We start from the raw sequence: 20,439 nt of genomic DNA, 5'->3' as shown, positions 1-20,439 counted from the left end.
TCCCAATCCAACCTCCCCTTGTGCCTTGGCCAACTCCTGAGTGAGTGAGCCGTCTTCCGTGTCCGTCGACCCCAGGGCGAACTTCCGTCCCCGGGGTGAGTGCTGTAATTTCCCTGGGGAACGGGCCCTTTTCCTCGGGTTTGTTTTTTTTTAGCTGATTTAATTTCCGTTCTCTTCATTGAAAATACTCAATGAGATCTCTATGAATGGGAAGCCATAGGGTGCCCTTCATTGTCTCTTTTCCAGTGTATTCTGCTGTTCAGTAGGGTCTTACGTAGATCTAGTATATAAAAACAACACCAGGGCACCTTGAGTATCTTTTTATCTTTAGCTGACATCTCATAAATATGATAGTCCCCCTTCTCTACTATACTCCCTAATACTTTCATTCACTCTTTGATTACTTAATCTTTGTACACTACCAATTGTATCTGATATCCTGTAAGGACTATCATAACAAAACTCTGTAAGCCACATTGAGCCTGCAAATAGGTGGGAAAATGTGGGATACAAATGCAATAAATAAAAAATAAATAAATAGTCTCTTATAATGAGGATGGGCTATGTTTAACTTTCTCAAATTGACATACATGTGAGAGACAGGTGAAGTGAGTAGCACTGCATGTTTTCTGGGGTAGCAGGACCCTAAAATGTTCATTATTTAAAGGGTGAGGCAAATTCTGCACCTCCTGCTACATAGTATTCAGTATGAAGTGATGCACGACCTAAAGGGGAACCTCACTTAGGGCCCCTTTTACCAAGCTGTGGCAAAAAGGGGCCAACGCTGGCGTTGGTGCGTGTTTTTACAAGTGTGCCGCAGCCCCCTTTTACCGCAGCTGGTAAAAGTGAAGTCTCGCTTTCCTACAGGAAATGGCCATGCGGCAAGTATCATTTACCGTTTATTTATTTACTATACCGTTTCTAATTGCATTCACAAAACAGAACGGTTTACATCTTAAAATAAAATATCATTTTTAAAAACATATAAGAAATCCAATGATTTGATAGAAAAGCAAAGCAAAAACTAAAACAACCATTCTAAAAGATACTAATACCAATAGACATTGGACAACCATTCATAACATACTATATAAGCAAACATATTATTTTTACTGCGTATTCATTCTGCCTATTTGTCCCCTTTTTTATCCCAGATTATTATCGAAAGTATTTTGAAACAGATATGTTTACAAAAGTTTACAAAACTGGACATAGGACTGTTCCAATCTAATAATTTTAGGAAGACAATTCCAATGAGAGAGAGCTAGAAAGAAAAAAGCTGAGTTCCTAGTAGCCTTTTGTGGTGGTGGAATTACTAATCTATTATCTGTGAACGAGAAGTGTTCGTGTAGGTGAGTATGGCAGGGTAAGATTAGCTAAATATGATGGAATCAATAAATATAAGGCTTTATGGGTCAGCGTAAGAATTTTAAATTTTATTCTGGCTTCAACTGGAAGCCAGTGAAGCTGATATGGAGTGGCCATTTCAGGGGGAGCCTTTACCGCCGCCCATTGCCTCTTTAAGTAGGTGGTGCTAAGTGCTCCTGCGGTAATTTTTAAAGATGGCCATGCACTAATGGTTTATCCTGGAACAATCTTCCACCCTCTTTGTTCTTGTGAACTTAGTGCATGCAGTGAAACAAATCAAAATAATGGAAAGAGAAGAAAAAGCCTTGAGAAGATCCTAGCTATCAGCTGGTAGAGCAGGACTTCTTCATCAGCAAAAAACCTCCCAAAAGAAACATTTAAATTTTAATGAAATAGCAACAGCTCTATGTGGGACAAACATCTCATCGTTTGAACAGCCACCTAGTGGAACATGAGTACTGTTAAAACCTATAAGACAACTTCCCCATTGGCGATTCATTACGTTGCTAAACAAAATGCTTTTGAAACATTACGCTGTCTGGTATTGCAACAAATTGTCCATTTGTGGTGATAGAAGGTGCTTGCTGTTACAAAAAGAACAGCAGTGGATCTTTTGATTGAATTCTATGATGCCATGAGGTCTAAATGCCAAGATTGGATGGTGTCGTTTTTTCTAGTTTTTGGGGTTTTTTAAAAAATAATTTTTAATGATTTTTTATGATTGGTCTTGATTTTTCTGCTGAACATTTTCCGATTGGCTGTTGCCTGTCAGAGCGTCTGCCGTCACAGAAGAGTTATATAGAGGGATCGCCATTTTGATTGTGTCTCCACAGGTCCATCAGTACTGAACTTAAAATAAGTAAGCAATGAGTGTTGATGTTTTGATGAAGGCATTTTTGCATTACTTACCGGTGTTTTCTCTTGTCTTAACAGCTTTTGACCGACTGACCCTGATGCAGTTTAAAGAAACGCTGGCCATCGTCAATCACGGTCCAGTTTCTGATTAAGTGGAGAGGAAGAGACTATGCAGTTAAGTATTTTAAGCTGATTTTTCATGTTTCTTTTGGGAGGTTTTTTGCTGATGAAGAAGTCCTATTCTACCAGCTGATAGCTGGGAGCTTCTCAAGGCTTTTTCCTCCCTTTTCATTATTTTGATTTGTTTCATTGCTTACTTTCCTTTATAGAAGGAATCTCTCTTTGTTTTATTTGTGCTGTTTGACACTGAAGATTCCTTTTCCAAATTTATGTATTTGTTACATTTGTATCCCACATTTTCCCATCTTTTTGCAGGCTCAATTTAGTTTCTATAACATTAGTGTGTGGCCATAAATGAAATAGAAAATAAGGGTTTTTAATGTTTGCAGTACAAATGGCCTTAGTGCTTAGGAGAGACCCACATAAGAGTATGCTAAGGCCAATTCTTACTGCAGCTTAGTAAAAGGGCCCCTAAATTCCTTAAAAGGTACCATGTATAGGGGCTCTTTTACTAAAGGATTGGCACGTGGCAACAGGTATTGGTAAGGGCTCCTGTGCAAGCTTGGTGGTAACCGTAAACACCAGCGCCACAAAAATAGAAAATATTTTTGTAGTGCCAGAAATGGCACACACTGGGAGTGGGAACTACCACTGGGCTACCGCAGGAGCCCGACGGTAGTTCCCACCCACAGTGTGTGCCATTTCTGGCACTACAAAAATATTTTCTAGTTTTGTGGCGCTGGTGCTGCGGTTACCACCGAGTTAGCACAGGAGCCCTTACCAATACCTCATTGGTTGGCGATAAGTGCTCCCCCCCCCCCCCGAAATGGCCGCATGGCAAGTGGTTCTCTTACCGCGTGGTCATTTCTTTTCCAGAAAAAAAAGACAGCCTGCTGTGGTAAAAGGAGGCCTCAGTGTGCATCAAAAACACGCGCTGACACTGGTGCAGGCCCCCTTTTACTGCAGCTTAGTAAAAGGACTCCATAATGCCGCTTATAGTTCAGCACATTCAGGTTGGCCAAGTTAAAACCTTGCAGCTTAAGGTGATGTGGAGAGGCATTTTCGATATGTCCCCTCATGTATTAAAATGTGCCTAGTTCCGCTACAAACGTGCTCTCTACCTTTGGAGCCTCCATATAAGGCTTCGCTTGTGTAAGGACGTTCATACATGTGCTGAATGTCCATTTATGGCACTGCACATGTAAGGAACGTCCATATATTTTTTATTTATTTATTTATTGCATTTGTATCCCACATTCCCACACCTATTTGCAGGCTCAATGTGGCTTACATAGATTTGTTAACAGTATCATATCAGGATAACAGATATAGTTGGTAATGTGTGGCGATCAAGGAAGGCACATGTAAGGAATATCCATATTTGGCATTGCACCTGTAAGAACATTCATATACGTACTGAGCTTCCATGTAAGGCGATGCACGTTTCAGAACGTTTATTCAGAGAGCAAAATGGCACTCCGGTGAGAACCAAATTATAGCGTTGCAGAAACTCTACATTTGGTGCAGCTCTGCCACAGGCACAAAAGGTGCCTATTTAAATACCCCCACTACCCGCCCCCAAGGAACGTCTCTGTAAGGGCATGGGCCCTAATAAGGGACATCTTGGCAAGGTAAGTGTTCAGGAATGGCAGCCTCCCCTCCCAGTACTGGACATGGGCTATCAGGTCCTCCTCCTGTTGCACCACATATAAGAGGTCCGTCATCAATGCAAGCACTAACTGAAGTCTCTCATTCAAGAGTAATCAGGGATATGTGCACATCCACATCCATTAATAGAATCAGTGTCCTAGAAAGGAAAACCATTCCTGCAATACTGCACATGCTGCACAGAAAGGGCACTCTCTGTCCCCATGTCCACCTCAACTGCCATATCACCTGTGCCTATTTAATGTTCTCCCACCCCCCATCAGTGTTATGTGTCTCTCCAATTTGGCTTCCAAAGGAATTTTGTTTGTGAAGGCAAGAAGGGCCATCCCCTGACTCCTGGTGTACAAACTTGTATCTTGCAGACGTTTCCGAACCAGAAGGGAAATCAAAACTGTAAGGCGCCGGTACCGGAGTGTGCGACGACGCCTCAGGGCTCGAGGTAAGTATTGCAGAGCACCCGTATTTATTTGTTTATGTATTTATTTCATTATGAACATTTCCTGTACAAATTCAAATTCAATGTGGCTAATAAGCTAAAAGTAAGTCATAACACCTCTGTCCCAGATCAAGGCCTGAGGTTGCTGCTGCCCTCCTGTGAGTGTGGCTGCAAATTCCAATTAACCACCTATGGATGAATGAGATGACATGGAAAGGAATGGGTCACATTGCAACTGCTACGGCAGGAGACATCAAAATGTTACCACCTAAGTTCACCTTTTCTGGCATTACCCCTTCACAAATCCATATCTCCAGTTTTAGGGGATCAGGGTGCCTCACTTCTGCATCTCCCTTTCTGGAGTGGATAATGTTTCATGTTATTCCTGCCCGAGATCCTGCTATTAGTGGATGTGATAGCATGAATTTAAAGTAATTGAAATAAATAGTCCTGCCCCCCCCCCCCCCCATAAAAAAGAAAACCAAACAAATGGCCATACTGGGGATCCAACCATAGTCACAACTCAGATCCAGACATGCTGCTGAGGAATAACGGGGCCCTGCTAACACATCCTGTGTACTCATTGTCAGACCAGTTTCCAGGGTTCCCTGTCATGTCATCTCATGCATCTCACACCCCAGGCGTGTACCCCAGGGCTCAGCACTGACCACACCTTTCCCCATCCCTGCCTCATGCCAGCCAGCTCCTGCACTATGCAAGCCATGTTGGATGTGCTGATCTCAAGGACAATCCTTTTATACACACAGGCAGGCAGCAGGAGGAGGAGGCGGTGGTGGCGGCACAAGCCAGGCCTGAGGGGGCTGCAGAGCAGCAGACTCCAGAGGAGGAGGAGGCTGCAGCAGAGGAGGAAGAGGCAGCGCAGTGGACAACCCCAGCAGAGGAGGCGGGGACGGCAGGGGAGCAGGTGGTGTCAGAGAAGCAGGGGAATTGGAGATGCCGCATGTCACTGACCCCTGGGAAGATATGCCTACTCTGGAGGAGGAGGAAGAGCACCAGCAGCACCCACCACTACCACCACCACCACCAGTGATAGAGAATAGTGCCGCTGTACTGCACCTCCTGCAGCAACTGGTTGGTACACAAAACCAGTTGCTGCAGGAGGTGGCAGCACTGTGGCACTCTGTTGCAGAGGAGCTGGGGGCAGAGGAGCAGCTCTTGCTGCTGATCATAGAGCTGCTGCAGAGGGTTCTGCAGCCAACAGCACACCCCCACTAAGGACTCCCAGAATTTGTAAATAGTTTGTGGATATATATATTATTGTTATTGTTCTAAATACAAAATTATCATGTTTTTGCATACCAGGGTCTATGGCTCTACTTTCTGCACTACATATGTGGCATTATCAAATGCTGGAGTTGAGGGTGCAATCTGGGTTGCAAAACAGGTTTACCGTGACACAGAAACTTATATACCTAAGTGTCATAAGTGTGGCCATGTAGAAGGCCACCTGTTCCTTCCAACCTGCATCGCCAGTACTGCCCCATTCCCCCCCTTACCATACAGCCCCACACCCTTTGGACAGAAAGCACAGAACTGCCTAAACAATAGGTATGTTGTCTCGCACTAGCAATCTGGCAAGTACAAACTTGCAGATAAGCATAGGCAGTGCCTAGACTATTGTTTGCTCTCTGTTCAGTAGTCTACCTTACCCACAACCAACATGGCTGAGGGCCAGGAAGTATGTACAAACAGCTGGGTCATTTTTTCACATTGAGAATGTATCAGCAATGGCATATACTGTTGAGAAGAAAAGGGGAAACAGTCAAAGCATTAGATACATGTTAGTTCAGCACAATTGCAATACAGTCAATAAGGTACTGAAGGGCACAGGCTAGGGGAATTATGTAGGCACCAGACTGTAGCCACCTGCAGGGGATTTAGAACAGGAACTGTAACTAGAAACCCTCTCCCTCACTATGACTTATGGGCTTAGGCCTGTGGTAGGCATTCACCTGTGGCCACATAGAAAATGGTTTACAGGATTGAATAGAAAAAGTTTGCTTTTCCCTAACTATGGAGGATTGCAGGACTATGTTCAATAATGTGGAAAAGACATTCAGTGCATATATGCTTCCTCCCCCCCCCCCCCCCCAGAACCCTGAGAATGAGTGGGCACTTAATAAAAGGGGACTGGGGTTCACCACATAAATAGGGGTGGAACCTACTGGGGAGAGACGTGAGGTGCAAAGCGGGAGAACAGCCATCAGATGTGGATACCTGTGAACCTGGTGAAAATAGAGGTGAGATTTGAATCCTGAGAAAAGGCACAGATTGGGGAGCCCTTGACCATGAGAGAAGAGGATGCCCACATCCATTCTCAGGTCCTCTTCCCTCCCCCGCCCCCAGGCAGCCACAACTGAGTGTGTCCAATTGAGAATAAGACATCTGTACAATTATCTGGGTAGAAACATAGTCCACTGTATTAGAGTCCACTGCTGTCCCATGCAATCCTGCTGACCAGCTGCAGTGCTCTATCCTGTCCTGCAAGATGCAAGAAGTGTTTGGTTAACACCTACATAGCAGAAGGGGAAGGGGTGGCTGAGAGGTTTGTGCTTACCTGCAAAAGATATGAACAAGGCAGAGGCCATCTGGCTGGAAGCTTCCTAGGTGCAAATGGCTGATCCTGGAGGGGAGAGAATGGAGAGTCAGTCAGATTTGGAAAATACAGAGTACATGATAAGGTAACAGCTAACACCCAGTCTGAAATGTTTTCAAAGGAAGGGAAGACAACCCACACACCAATTATCCCTCAAGGATTCCCCAATTGTGTAGACATATGTAGCATACTGTGAAAAACGAGGTTTACTGCACAGTGTACACAAGTGTCCACATCAATAAATTAGCATAAGACGTTTAGAAATGCCACCCCATAATCTAAAGAAAAACGTCTAAAGTGCGAGCACAGAGAACGACGTTTTAAAGAAGCACCCATAATGGAAGTGAAAATGTCTAGATCTGGAGATGTTTATAATTTCCGCCCATAATCGAAATGAGGACGTCCATCTGTGAGACGTCTAGTGGTTCCTCCCTAGGACGTCTCTGGGGCGGTATTTAAACATCCTTCTCTGTATTTTCGAATTTCCTGATACAATTTTCAGACTGGCACCTAAGCAAGCACCTACTCACAAGGGCAAGTTCAGTGAGGCTGAGATTGAACTTCTGGTGCAAGATATAGCCAGACGGCACACCAATGTGTTTGCTTCCAGGGGCCAGAGGCTGGCTGTCTTTACTAAGGGGAGAGAATGGGAGGCAGTGAGGGACCGCCTCAATGCTGTCTTCCACTGCAACCATGATGTGGAAGACTGCAAGCGCAAGTGGCAGCAGCTCAAATGCGATGTCAGGCACAAGGCTGGTGCCAACCCGCCAGAGAACAACACTGCTAACCTAACCACCCCCTCCCCCAGAGCGGATGGTTCATGGGCTCCTGCCCCAGGAGGGGATCCAAGGCATTGGGACCCATAAGTACATAAGCACTGCCACGCTGGGAAAAGACCAAAGGTCCATCAAGCCCTGCACTCTGTCTCTGACAGCGGCCAATCCAGTCCCCAAGAACCTGGCAAAAACCCAAACTTTAATAATGATCAATGGACTTTTCCTTCAGGAATCTGTCCAGACCCCCTTTAAACTCAGCAAGGCCAGCTGCCGTCACTACCTTCTCTGGCTGAGTAAAGAAAAACGTTCTCTGATTTCTTTTAAACCTACCACATTCTAATTTCATCTTGTGTCCCCTGGTTCTATTATTGTTAGAAAGTGTAAACAAATGCTTCACATCTGTCCGCTCTACCCCACTCATTATTTCGTAGACCTCTATCATATCGCCCCTCAGCCGCCTTTTCTCCAGGCCACCCAGGACACCTTAGCATAGCCTGAGGGCTCAGGTAGGTTTAGGATTAGGAAGCTGTAGTATCTGTTGTGCTGCACTCTGTTTTCCACAAGTGGGAGACAGTGTGATGTTCCTAAGTGGTATAGGTAGGGAAGGGGGTGAGAAGGCACACCACGTATAAGACAAATAGACTATTCATTAGATACCATGAGATAGGGAGTGGCCAGGTGGAGGGGGGAGGGTTTCCAGCTATGTGTGTGTAGGTTACCACCGTTTGACAGCTTTCTACACCTCTGTGTTGTAGCCATTGTGTCCTCTGCCCCCCTTCCACAGTTCTATGTCTACCCACCTGCCTATGTGACTTTCTTGCACCTTGGTCTCTGAAGTACACAGTGCTCCTCTTCTCCACCACTGTTGCATGTAGAATGACATCTGGGGGTTGCCTGCCAATGTCATTTTTCACCATCTGTTTGCTGGATGTTCACATGTAGGAGTATGTATATGAATGCTTCAAAACATTGGCAGGTTGGTTATTTGTACAAGCACACTTTCTCCCCTTTTGCTTTGCAGGTGATGACACCGATTCAGAGGCCAAAGCTGGCCCTAGTGGCCACCAGCCCCAGCACACTGAAGGGCAGGTTGAGGAGCAAAGCAGTGGGCCTGGAGGTCCGACTGCACAGGACACCATCCAGGGCCAGTCACATGGGGAGGAAACACAGGATGCAACAGGGGAGGATCTCCCTCCACCTCCCACCCCCCCCAGCCTTTGCTCATATTGGCACTGAGGATGAAGAGGAAGAAGGGGCGGCACATCATCAACATAGGCCATCCAGCCAATGGAGGCAGCTGCTGTGCCTTGCTACACAACTGCTTGGCCACAATGTGCAGCTGGAAGAATACTGGCGGCAGAAATTGGAGCTGCTACGGGAAGGGATACAGGCCCAAAGAGAAGCTGCCCAGCAGCTCAAACGGCTGGAGCAGAGCATCGAGGGCCTATGTGAAAACATCCACGCTAACACTAGAGCCCTAATGCAGCAACAGGTGATGCAGCAGCCACAGCTACTACTACTAAGATCATCTAAGATCATGTAATGACTGCATCATAACAACACTCTGTAAGCCGCATTGAGCCTGCAAAAAGGTGGGATAATGTGGGGTACAAATGCAATAATAATAATAATACTGTGGCCAGTAAGTACCCATCTCCTTCCACCAGTGGTGGTAGTGCACAGCAACCAGCTGCAAAGCAGAGGAGGCTTAGATCCTTAGCCCCCCTCCCAGCCACTGGTCCATCTGCTCACAGGAGACCATCAGTCACCAAACCAGCTCCCATTCTGGGTCCTGTGTCCAGGTTGCAGGGCAACACCCAGCCAACAAGGTGGCCAGACTTCCAGAGGGCCGCCGAGGCAGCAGGCTGCCTTGTTGAGATTGAGGAGAGTGGGAGCTCATCATGGGAGGACTCTAATCAGAGTTCCCCAGCAGCAACAACAACTGGGCTGCCACCAGCTTCTCAGGAAGAGGGTGGGAGAGGTAGGAGGCAATGGGGCCAGGGGAGGGGAAGGGGAAAGTAGACAATAGTTTATCTGATGGAATATGTTTGGGGGTCGGGGTGTACTGGGAGGAAGGAGTGTGAGGGTTGGAGGGAGGGGAATATGCACAGAGCGGGCAATGGTGGTGGCAGGGTGTGTGGTGGAATGTAACTGATGTGTCATTACAATAAATGTTCACTTACTGTCACTAAAAATTTGTCTCGATGAGTCTTTGCCTGGCTCGGACCCCCAGCTGGTGGGCACTCTGTTCTGCTCTGTGGCCGGGAGGTGGAGGGAGTTCCTCATCATCTTGATCTGGGTCCTGCTGCTCTGGTTGCTGTGGATCCTCTGGGAGGGCCAGTCCTCTGCACAGGGCCAGATTATTTAGCATGCAGCAGGCCATAAAGATCTTAGCAACCTTTTGGGGGCTGTACAGGAGCTCCCCTCCCCCCCCCCCCAGAACGATCTAGACATCGGAACCTGTTTTTCAGTTGTCCAAAGGTGCGCTCTATGATGCCACGTGTGGTCCAATGTCTGCTGTTGTAGTCCTCCAGCCCTGTTTGTGGGTGCACTTTGGGGGTCATGAGCCAGGTCCGCTGTGGGTAGCCTCTGTCACCTTTGGGGAGAAGCAGAATGAGAAACATGAGTGGGTACCTTGTGGAGGTGGGGTGGGAATTGTGGGTTGTGGAGTGACCTGGAGGAAGACAGTGCTGAGGGTTGCCAGGTGGAGGAGGTATAGGTTTGGTTGATCCAAGTTGCACTTACCTAGGAGCCGTTGGTCAAACCTGCGGAAGATTCCAGAGTGCTGTAATATGTAGGCGTCATGGGTTGAACCTGGGTATCGGGCACACACATCTACAATCTCCCTCTGGGCGTCACACACAACTTGCATATTCATGGAATAGAATGCTTTCTTGTTCCTATAGGTGGCCTCTTGTGCCTGGGTGGGGGTGGTCTGAGTGTGATATGTGTGCAGTCAATGACACCTATGACCGAAGGGAAGCGAGCTACGGCTTAGAAGTGGGCCTGCAGGGCCTGGGGGGTGGTGGGGAAGGTGATGTACTCCGAGGTGTGGGTAAGAAAGGCATCCAGGAACTCGGTGAGGCAGTTTGAAATGGCAGGCTGGGTGAGGCCCGTGTTGACAGCACAGACTGGAAACTACCAGTGGCCAAGAAAGAGACAGAGGCAGTGATCTTGAGGTGCACAGGGATGAGATTGTTCCTATGGGTCCTGGCCTGCAGGAGGGGTTGGAGCTGGTCACAAAGGTGCTGAATGGCAGCCCTGTCAAAGCGGTACCTATTGAGACACTGCTGGTCAGTAAGGTCTAGGAAACTGGTACAGGGCCTGAAAACTCTGGGATGTGAGTATTTCCTGTGGTGGTGCCTCCCCTCCAAACTCTCCTCTTCCTCTAACATGTGAGCTACCTGTGCATTCAGTGCATCCATTTCCTGACACTACAGGTGCAACCCAATGACCCCAGTGCTCACCTCTACCAACCTGATGAAACACACCACCAACAAACACAAGCTGACAAACAATGCAGTCACACACAGCACAGCGACACCGCAATCAGCCACTGCAAACACTCTTGCCACATCCTCTAGCCACTCACTCGCCAAGCAGCAACCAACAGTCTTCACAAACACACACACACAGCAGCAGCACACAGGACAACGAGAGAAACACAGACACCAAACAGGTAGTGGGATGTAATGAATGGAATGTGGACTTGGGGACAGTGAATGGAGGGGGAGGGGATGGAGGAGATACAGAAAAAGGAGTAGTAGTAGCTGGGGGGGCTAGAAGGGGTGGGAAAGCTGAATAGGTGAAACAAAATAGGCAAGTCAGGGTGAAAACGTTCAGTCTAGGGCACACAGACAAATGGTAACACGGCACTGAACAACTCTCAACTTTCTCTCAAACCAACTATTCCTCCACTCTCCAACTCTACAAAATCGCTATTGGATCTAAGGATGACAAAGCTCTTACCGTAGACACTTTTATATCAGGTCTAACTCTGTACATCTAAGTTCACGCTAATGTGAAATCATTTTGCTATCCGTTATATTCTGGAGACGTTTATTTCATAAGACCTCCCAAGATACGCCTCCAACACGCCCCCTCTGGAGACATTTTGAACTGGACGTACTAATGGTAAAAGCATTCTTTTTCTTTCTTTCTGATTATTCGCTTTGGACGTTTATCTTTGAGAAAGACGTCCATCTGCCTTTTAGGACACTTTTTGATTGTTTTTCTCTTTCGAAAATGAGCCAGATAATAACCTGCCTTCAAGCAAAGTGTAAATCAGTGTGTAACCAGATATTATTAATTAGGGATCTTATTGAAGATTCACAAGTGGGAATTAAATTTCTTATAGAAACTTGGCTTTGGGACAAGGAAGGGCCTTTTTTTGAATGATCTTTGCTTTATTGTTCATAATCTTACTCATTGTCCTACACTGTGAAAACAGGGTGGTTGTCTGGCAATAACATATAAATATTTTTTTGTTTTTTCACTAGTTAATTTGATTATGGTTCCTAGTTTATAGGTCATGGTACGTAGCCTGCGTGACAGCTCTTTTTCTAATCAGGGTTGTTTTATAGACCACCTAGTACTTGGACTTAAATTCAAGATAAACTCGCACCATCGATTGGTCATGACTTTTGCCATCAGTTTCACCTCATAGTTCAACAGTGAGATAGGTCTGTAAGATTCAGGAATCATAGGGTCCCATCCCAGCTACAGTAAAACTATAATTTGAGCAACATTAAGCTAATCTGGTAAAGACCTTGTGTCCATCACCTGGCTGAACATATTCAGAGGACCGAAAACCTCTCCACCCATTAATTTATAACATTCGGCTCTAAAGCCATAAGGGCCTGGAGGCTAGTGGGCTTTGTTTTATTGCCCACTCCTCTTCCGCTGGTGATATTTGGGAATTCAGTATGTCCCTATCCTCCTGGGTAATATTTATTTATTTATTGTTCACTTGTATCCCACATTTTCTCACTCATGCAGGCACAATGTGGCTTACAAACATTAAATAAAATACAGAATAGAAAAACTTAGAAGAGTATACAAGGAGTATGCAGGGGGAGAAGCATCTAACAGGGTGAACTAGCAGGGTAGGAGCCAGGGAGGGTGCATCAAGCAGCGGTATAAAGTGAGGAGTAGGTCTTGGCAAAGAAGTAGGTCTTCAACAACTTCTTGAAGAGGCCGTGGTCCGCTTGAGTTTTAAGGTGTTGCGGGAGAGCATTCCAGTGCTTAGGACTCGAATAGCGGAAAGACGAGGCGAAGATCCTCTTGTTCTTGACACCCTTGCAGTTTGGGAAGTGAAGGTGGAAGTAGGAACGAGCAGCAAGGTTGGCATTCCTAGGCGGGAGGTCGATCAAGGGGTGCATATACTCCGGGGCAAACCCATAGATAATTGTATGGGTCAAGGAGCAGAGTTTAAAGGCAGTACGCTCCTGAACAGGCAGCCAGTGTAATTTGAACCATAAGGGTTCGGCATGTGCAAAGCGTCGCTCTCTCAGGATGAGTCTCGCAGCGGTGTTCTGAACTGTTTGGAACATTTTCAACAGAGAGGCCTGGCAGCCCGCGTAAATTCCGCTGCAATAGTCCAAGTGGGAGAGGACAAGCCAGTGGACAAGTGTGCGGAACAAATCTCTAGTAAGGAAGTATCTGATACGCCAAAGCCTCCACATGGCGTGAAACATTTTTTTGGTGACCAAGTGCACATGATTGTCCAGCTGGAGGTGTGTGTCCAGTTGCACTCCTAAAAGCCGCAGGCTTGTGGCAATCGGAAGGACAGAACCCAATACTGGGAGCACCGTGTCAATTACTGGCGTGTGGATGGACGAGAGGATGAGACACTGTGTTTTGTCCTTGTTTAATTTGAAATGGAAGACCTGAGCCCAATGTTCTAAGGTGGAGAAGCAGGCATCAATGAGGTGAACAATTTCCGACACGGTGGAGCGAAAGGGGAATATGGGGAATCGGTAAACTATTTAAGTATAAGCTGTCCTGTAGGCCTTCCTACTTGGGGGAGAATATAGTTTCTCATAAAACTTTCTAAAAATAGTGCTAATTCTCTCATCTGTATTGACATTTTGACATTTATCTCATCTATATTCTTCAAGTCCAGTATCTTTTTTGGGCCTTCCTATTGGAAATTAATCGGGCTAGCAATTTATCCCCTTCATTTCCATGTTTATATAGTTGACATTTATAATAAGCCAAGGACTTAACAGTTCTTTGATGGATCAACTCATTTAAAGCATACTAAATTTCCTGCAACCACCACTCTCTGAACAAACCCAGAGAAGAACTACACACACATGGCTCAGGGCAGTGCCAGTCAAGTGTGTGTGTCGACGGAACCCCACGCAGCCCAAGGATGCCGCTTGCATTGAGGTAGTGGAAGGTACGTGCAGGATGTCAGACTCACAGAAGCAGAAGCCTGCGCGGCCACATTGGTGATCTGCAAGGGCCGACTTCTACATGGACAAACCCGGGTTTCACCTGCGCTGACCACCGTTCCCCAGAGGTTGAGCCCCTAGGTGCAGGCGGCCTGCAGGACTTACGAGACAGAGCTGGAAATGGAGTGGTGAATGTATTGGCCAGATAGACAGCAGGCAAGAGAGTGATCCAGGTACAGGCAAAGTCAATAGGCAGGCAGCAGGCAGGGGAGTAATCGAGGAACAGGCAAGCAGCAGGCAGGGGAGTAATCCAGGTACAGGCAATGTCAATAGGCAAACAACAGGCAAGAGAGTAATCCAGGCACAGGTAAAGTCAGTAGGCAGGCAGCAGGTCAAGAGGGTAATCCAGGTACAGGCAAAGTCAGTAGGCAGGCAGCAGATCAAGAGAGTAATCCAGGTACAGGCAAAGTCAGCAACGAGGGACAAGTAGATAAGAAATAGACTACTGAGCAAGTAACACCTACCAAAGTAGAAGCCAAAGCATGGAGTCCAGGAAGAGCTCAGCTGATAAAGTGCTGGCGTCTGACATCAGCAGGAACCAGCAGGGAGAAGGAGAACAGCCATAGGACAAGGGCAGGGGGAGGAGGAACCTGAAGACCAATAGGAGAAAAGCAAGTGAAGCCAGGCAGAAGGAGAGCAGACACAGGTGCATGGAAGCAAAGCAATCAAGGAGCCTAGAAGTCAGGCAGAGAGAGAGCAGACCCAGGTGCATGGAAGCAAAGCAATTAAGGAGCCTGCACCAAAAGTTGAAATGATGGTAGGTGAGGGAGTGCGTAGCAGCATCAATCCAGAAAAAGAAGGGCGGGGTGGCTATCTTGATATGTAAGGGAGCGTTTGATCATCCAAAGGTACTCACAATAGACTCGGGACAGATTTCTATTATGTCAGGTGAAGATTAACCATCATGATGTGTTATTGTGCAGTGTGTATGTTCCTAACCAAAACGAGACAAACCCTTTTATAAAATCCTAACTTCCCGTTTTCTACATAGAGATAAAATAGTGTTGTCCTGCCCCAGGAATGCCTGTTATGAAACTACCCCTAAACTTTGGAACAATTATTTTCCTTCTATCCATTCCGAAATCTCCTTTATAAAATTAAAAATTTTGCTTAAAATTCACTTTTTCCAGCTTGCTTTTGGTATAATTTAGAGAGCTCTCACTCTGGAGCCTGATGAAAATCCCCCTCTTTCTTTTTGTGTTGTTGTTGTTTTTTTACTTTTTTACCTTCTATCCTATTTTATGATAGTGTTCCTTTTTTTATTTGTTGATTGTTGATTTTATATTGTAAACTGCTTTGATCCTTTTGTGGGCAGTTGTGGTATATCAAAAGTTTTAATAAACATAAACAGTTTTGATAGGTGGGAATTTTAATACAGTGCAGGACCCTGAAATGGATAAATCACACAATCCCAGGGGGCAAGTTGATGTTTGAAGATTTTTACATCTTTTGAAAATAGATTTTACACATCTATCTAGGGCTCACTCCGCACAATCCTGCATTGACTATTGACCTACATGAAAAAGGTAACCTATATCACTAAGGTAGAAATAGGCCCAAACATGATTTCGTATCATACCTTGGTGTGAATGGACTCTACCCTGTCCCTACCAGGGTTAAAAAGACAGGATTACAGATGGACTTTTCCTTTGGAGTTATATAAGGATCCTAAATTTTGAGAACATCCTCAGGAAAGCTGGAGGGAACATTAAGCTAACAATCTAGGCCATAAGCCTGATCCTCTACTTTACTGGGAAGCTGCGAAGGCAGTTCTCTGTGGAGAGATGATCAGGTATCCCAGTTATAGCAAGAAAGTGAAGGATAGAGAAATACTACATTTGTGGAGCCAGTTAAGAGAGAAAAGCGCTATGGGGTCAACTGCACTAAGTAACAGTTATTGGAAACAGAAGCCTGAGCAGCCTTCTACATGGAATGTTGCTAGTGGAATAGCAGCATTCCATGTAGAATCTCCAATAGTAGCAACATTCCATGTAGAATCTCCAATAGTATCTATTTTATTTTTGTTACATTTGTACCCTGCGCTTTCCCACTCATGGCAGGCTCAATGCGGTTTACATGGGGCAATGGAGTGTTAAGTGACTTGCCCAGAGTCACAAGGAGCTGCCTGTGCCTGAAGTAGGAATCCAACTCAGTTCCTCAGTTCCCCAGGACCAAAGTCCACCACCCTAACCACTAGGCCACTCCTCCACTGTTGCTACTATTGGAGATTCTACATGGAATGTTGCTATTCCACTAGCAACATTCCATGTAGAAGTCGGCCCTTGCAGATCACCAATATGGCCGCGCAGGCTTCTGCTTCTGTGAGTCTGACGTGCAGGACGTCAGACTCACAGAAATAGAAGCCTGCGCAGCCTTCTACATGGAATGTTGCTAGTGGAATAGTGGAATCTCCAATAGTAGCAACATTCCATGTAGAATCTCCAATAGTATCTATTTTATTTTTGTTACATTTGTACCCCGCGCTTTCCCACTCATGGCAGGCTCAATGCGGCTTACATGGGGCAATGGAGGGTTAAGTGACTTGCCCAGAGTCACAAGGAGCTGCCTGTGCCTGAAGTGGGAATCGAACTCAGTTCCTCAGGACCAAAGTCCACCACCCTTCTTCCACAGCCTGAGGTTCTTAATGATTGAAGTTGCATCTCGCATCTTGCTGCCAAGTTAAGTAATAAGATTAAAGTGGTGATATTTTAAGTTGAAATGAATCAATGCTGAAGTGGAACTAGTGATTGTTGAAAATGTTAAGTAAAGAAGAAGAGAACGATTTGAGATGAATTATACACAGAAAAAATACTACTAAAAAAATGAATACAGATGTACGGGCTATGCAAAAGCATATCAAAGGATCAATAAGGATTTGCATCTAACTGCATAAAAAGTACAGATCTAGCAGCTAAGATGCATTAGGTCTGAAGATCCTTTATAACATACTATGCTTGATCATGAATTATATGTGTGCCTGGGAACTTATTTGAATACTTAAACATTTAGTATTCCCTGCACCGCTCTAATCTTTATTTGTTCAGATCAAGGAGATTTATCAAGTAATTGGTTGTTGGCAGCCAGTTATCGGTGCTAATTGGCTCAATAATCAATTAACTTGCACTCGCAAATTGGCAATTCATGCTGATTTGCGTGCACAACTTTAGTCGCCATATATAGAATCGGGGGGATAAGGGGCAATTTTGCTACCGTTGGGGGTATATTTATATACTTTATAAATAGCAGGTAAAAGGCCTCATAAAATTACACCTACCTGAAAGTACATGCAGTAACAAGAATGTATGCACTTTTAAGTGACTCAGATGTAGGCATGTTCAGGAGCAGAGTGCACTTCAAACTTTGAGTTCAATATTCGTTTTCATCAATAGCAAGATTTTTGTGTGTTTTATGTAGTTTTATCACAACAATGTTTTTGATCAGTTTTAACTCAACTGTGAGTATATGGTGACACCGCTGTACATTCTCTTCTTAGGTTTTTTTTAAGTGAATTTGCTCTGACAGCATTCATGACCTGGAATTTCCCTGCTAGCTCAAATGCTTGCTTACATTTATGACTAAAGATGACACACCTATGAAATGATGAAATGTTTTAGTATTTGTATAACCTATTTTAGTCATGTACAATATATATTCATTCTGTAGATTTCTACCATAGAGCAGTTTTAAGACTAGCAGTTGTATGACTGTTTACTAAGAGAACCTGGTGTCCGGAAGTATTTATATGGATTCATTAGTGACAGAATTCCTAAGTGATTTAGGCCCTTATTTTAGAAACTTTATTTCTGCTTTGGATGTCTGAAAACCATCAATATATATAAATGGCGAGTACCGTACTCACTCGCAAATGCGCAGTAGAGACGCTCTCTGCCCCGCCCCCACGTCAATACGTGATGATGGGGGCGGAACAGAGAGGGTCTGTACTGCGCATTTGCGAGGGACACCGCCGTCGCTAACGCTCCCCCCACCCGGAGTCGCCGCCGCCACCCACCTTCCACCCGGTCGGGCCCTCGCTCCGCTATTGAAACAGCGAGGGCACGCAGCACACAGCTCTGCTGAGCTGCCGTCGGCCTTCCTTCTTCTTCTCTGCCTGTGTCCCACCCTTGACGACGTTACGTCACACGAGGGTGGGACACAGGCAGAGAAGAAGAAGGAAGGCCACGGCAGCTCAGCAGTACAGCTGTGTGCTGCGTGCCCTCGCTGTTTCAATAGCGGAGCGAGGGCCCGACCGGGTGGAAGGTGGGGGGCGACGGCTCCGGGGGGGGGGGGGCGAACTCGGAGGGGGAGCAGCAGCGGTGAACTCGGCGGCGGGGTGGGGGGCCTTTCAACCCCCCCCCCCCCTTCCTATACTAGCCCATTTTTACGGGCTGCACGGCTAGTCATTTATACATCCATAATTGTATGGACATCCAATTCCTGATTTTTTAAAGCTGGGATATGATCGTCTAAAACTGTAGTTCATCCTTATAGCAAGGAGCATGGTCTCGGCATATTTTAGGTGGGACTCGGGAGAGGCCGAGATATGGACATCCAATTCTGTTTTCAGAAGGGGAAGAGATGTCTGTGCAAAAAGCTAGATGTTGTTACTTAAAGCTAGTACTTGGCAAGTGCAGGTTACAGAAAGGTGATCTGATTGAGCAGCTGTCCACTGAAGAGATAAGGTAAGTCACCTCCTTAATCCCCTACTGGTTGCTGTCCCCCTCCCTCCCTCCCTCAAATGTGAAACTAGCAAGGGATATTGGGCTCTCAATCAGCTTCAGGAACTATGGATGGTCATGGGACTAAAATCTTTTAAAATTATCTTCTTAATAGCTATCCTTGCAGAGTTTAAGAGTAGCTTAATGGTTAGTACAGTGAACTGAGAACCAGGGGATACAGGTTCAAATCCCACTTTAGCTCTTTGTGATTATTTTTAAAATTCTGAGCCTTCCAGGGAGTGAAAAATAAAGATAAAGATCAGAGACAGGCACAAGAATTGATGTTTAATTGATGTTTATTTACGGATGGAAGGTTACATATGTAAACATATGATAAAACACAATAAAACATTTAAAGTAAAAAAAAAATACCTACTGGATCTGAATGCAGGGGCGTAGCTACGGGTGGTGGGGGGAGGAGGTTCGGCTCCGCAGCGCACTATGGTGGTTTACTTCGCTCTGCTTCTGTTCTCTATGGCTGCCTGCTGCAGCTCCTCTAGCCTATCCTCACTTACGTGGTCTGCCCTGCAGTGCATGCGTCGATCTGGCATGGCCAGATTTCATTTTGTCGTCTCTCCAGTGAGCCCCCAGGACCCAAGAGGTTGAATTGAGAGCGGGAGACAGCATGGCGTCAAAGGGTTGAGACCACGGACTCAGAGGTTGGTCTGTGTTTTCCCTCCCTCGCACAGCCATAATCCCGGTGCACTCAGGGCAGGACAAACGGGCCTGTGGGCTGCTGCATCCATGTTGTCGTTCTTTATTGTTGGTGCTGGTGGCATTTTTTTTTATCTCGCTTGTGTTTTTCAGTAAGCCGGCTTGTTCAGCAGTATGCAGATGTACACAGAGGTATAATAACGGGATAACTTTTTTTGTGGGTAGAGTTGTGATTTATTGTGTCATTTGGAGAGGCTGCTTGTGGGGACATCCTAGCACGTGATGTATTCGTGTGGAGATATTTTCCTCCTGGTGAAGGGCCACTAAAGTAGACATTATGAGAATCAGGTGCTCGACATTCAGAGTTTCTATCAATCTATTTACTTATTTTATGATATTTTTATGTGCCAAGATACGCACTAAGGGATATGAATTGGGTTGATACATGGGAGTATTTGAAATCTTTTTATTTTTTTTCCTGTGTCTGGGTCAAGTGAAGGGGATGGTTTGTGGGAACTTGCTCCTTTTGTTTTGTGGGGTGCGGTGGTATATTATAAAGGTGCATTTACTATTGTTTATTGCTGCTATTTAAGAGAGAAATAGTGGGTGATGGGGCAGAGCTACCATCATACAGAAGTCAAGGATCAGTCTGGGTGTGTGCCAACATTTTCCAGTTCTGTAAAGTCTGTTTGGTTGTGATAGGCATATATATATATATATATTTTTTTTTTTTTTTTGGGGGGGGGGGTTAATCTTTGTCTCCAAGCTCTGT

General features: G+C 45.6%; 1 long non-coding RNA gene across 1 annotated transcript; it reads left to right on the top strand.

The window, feature by feature from the left end:
* Positions 1-9: 9 nt before the first annotated feature.
* On the top strand, positions 10-9,663 carry LOC115477437. The gene is made up of 4 exons (XR_003943329.1): positions 10-95; positions 2,302-2,397; positions 4,374-4,450; positions 8,862-9,663. It is a non-coding gene; the product is annotated as an uncharacterized LOC115477437 (long non-coding RNA).
* The last annotated feature ends 10,776 nt before the right edge of the window (positions 9,664-20,439 follow it).

The sequence above is a fragment of the Microcaecilia unicolor genome, chromosome 9 (assembly GCF_901765095.1).
Source record: "Microcaecilia unicolor chromosome 9, aMicUni1.1, whole genome shotgun sequence".
Taxonomy (NCBI): domain Eukaryota; kingdom Metazoa; phylum Chordata; class Amphibia; order Gymnophiona; family Siphonopidae; genus Microcaecilia; species Microcaecilia unicolor.
Note: the sequence above shows the minus strand (reverse complement) of the source record. Positions and strands in the feature narration are given on the sequence as shown.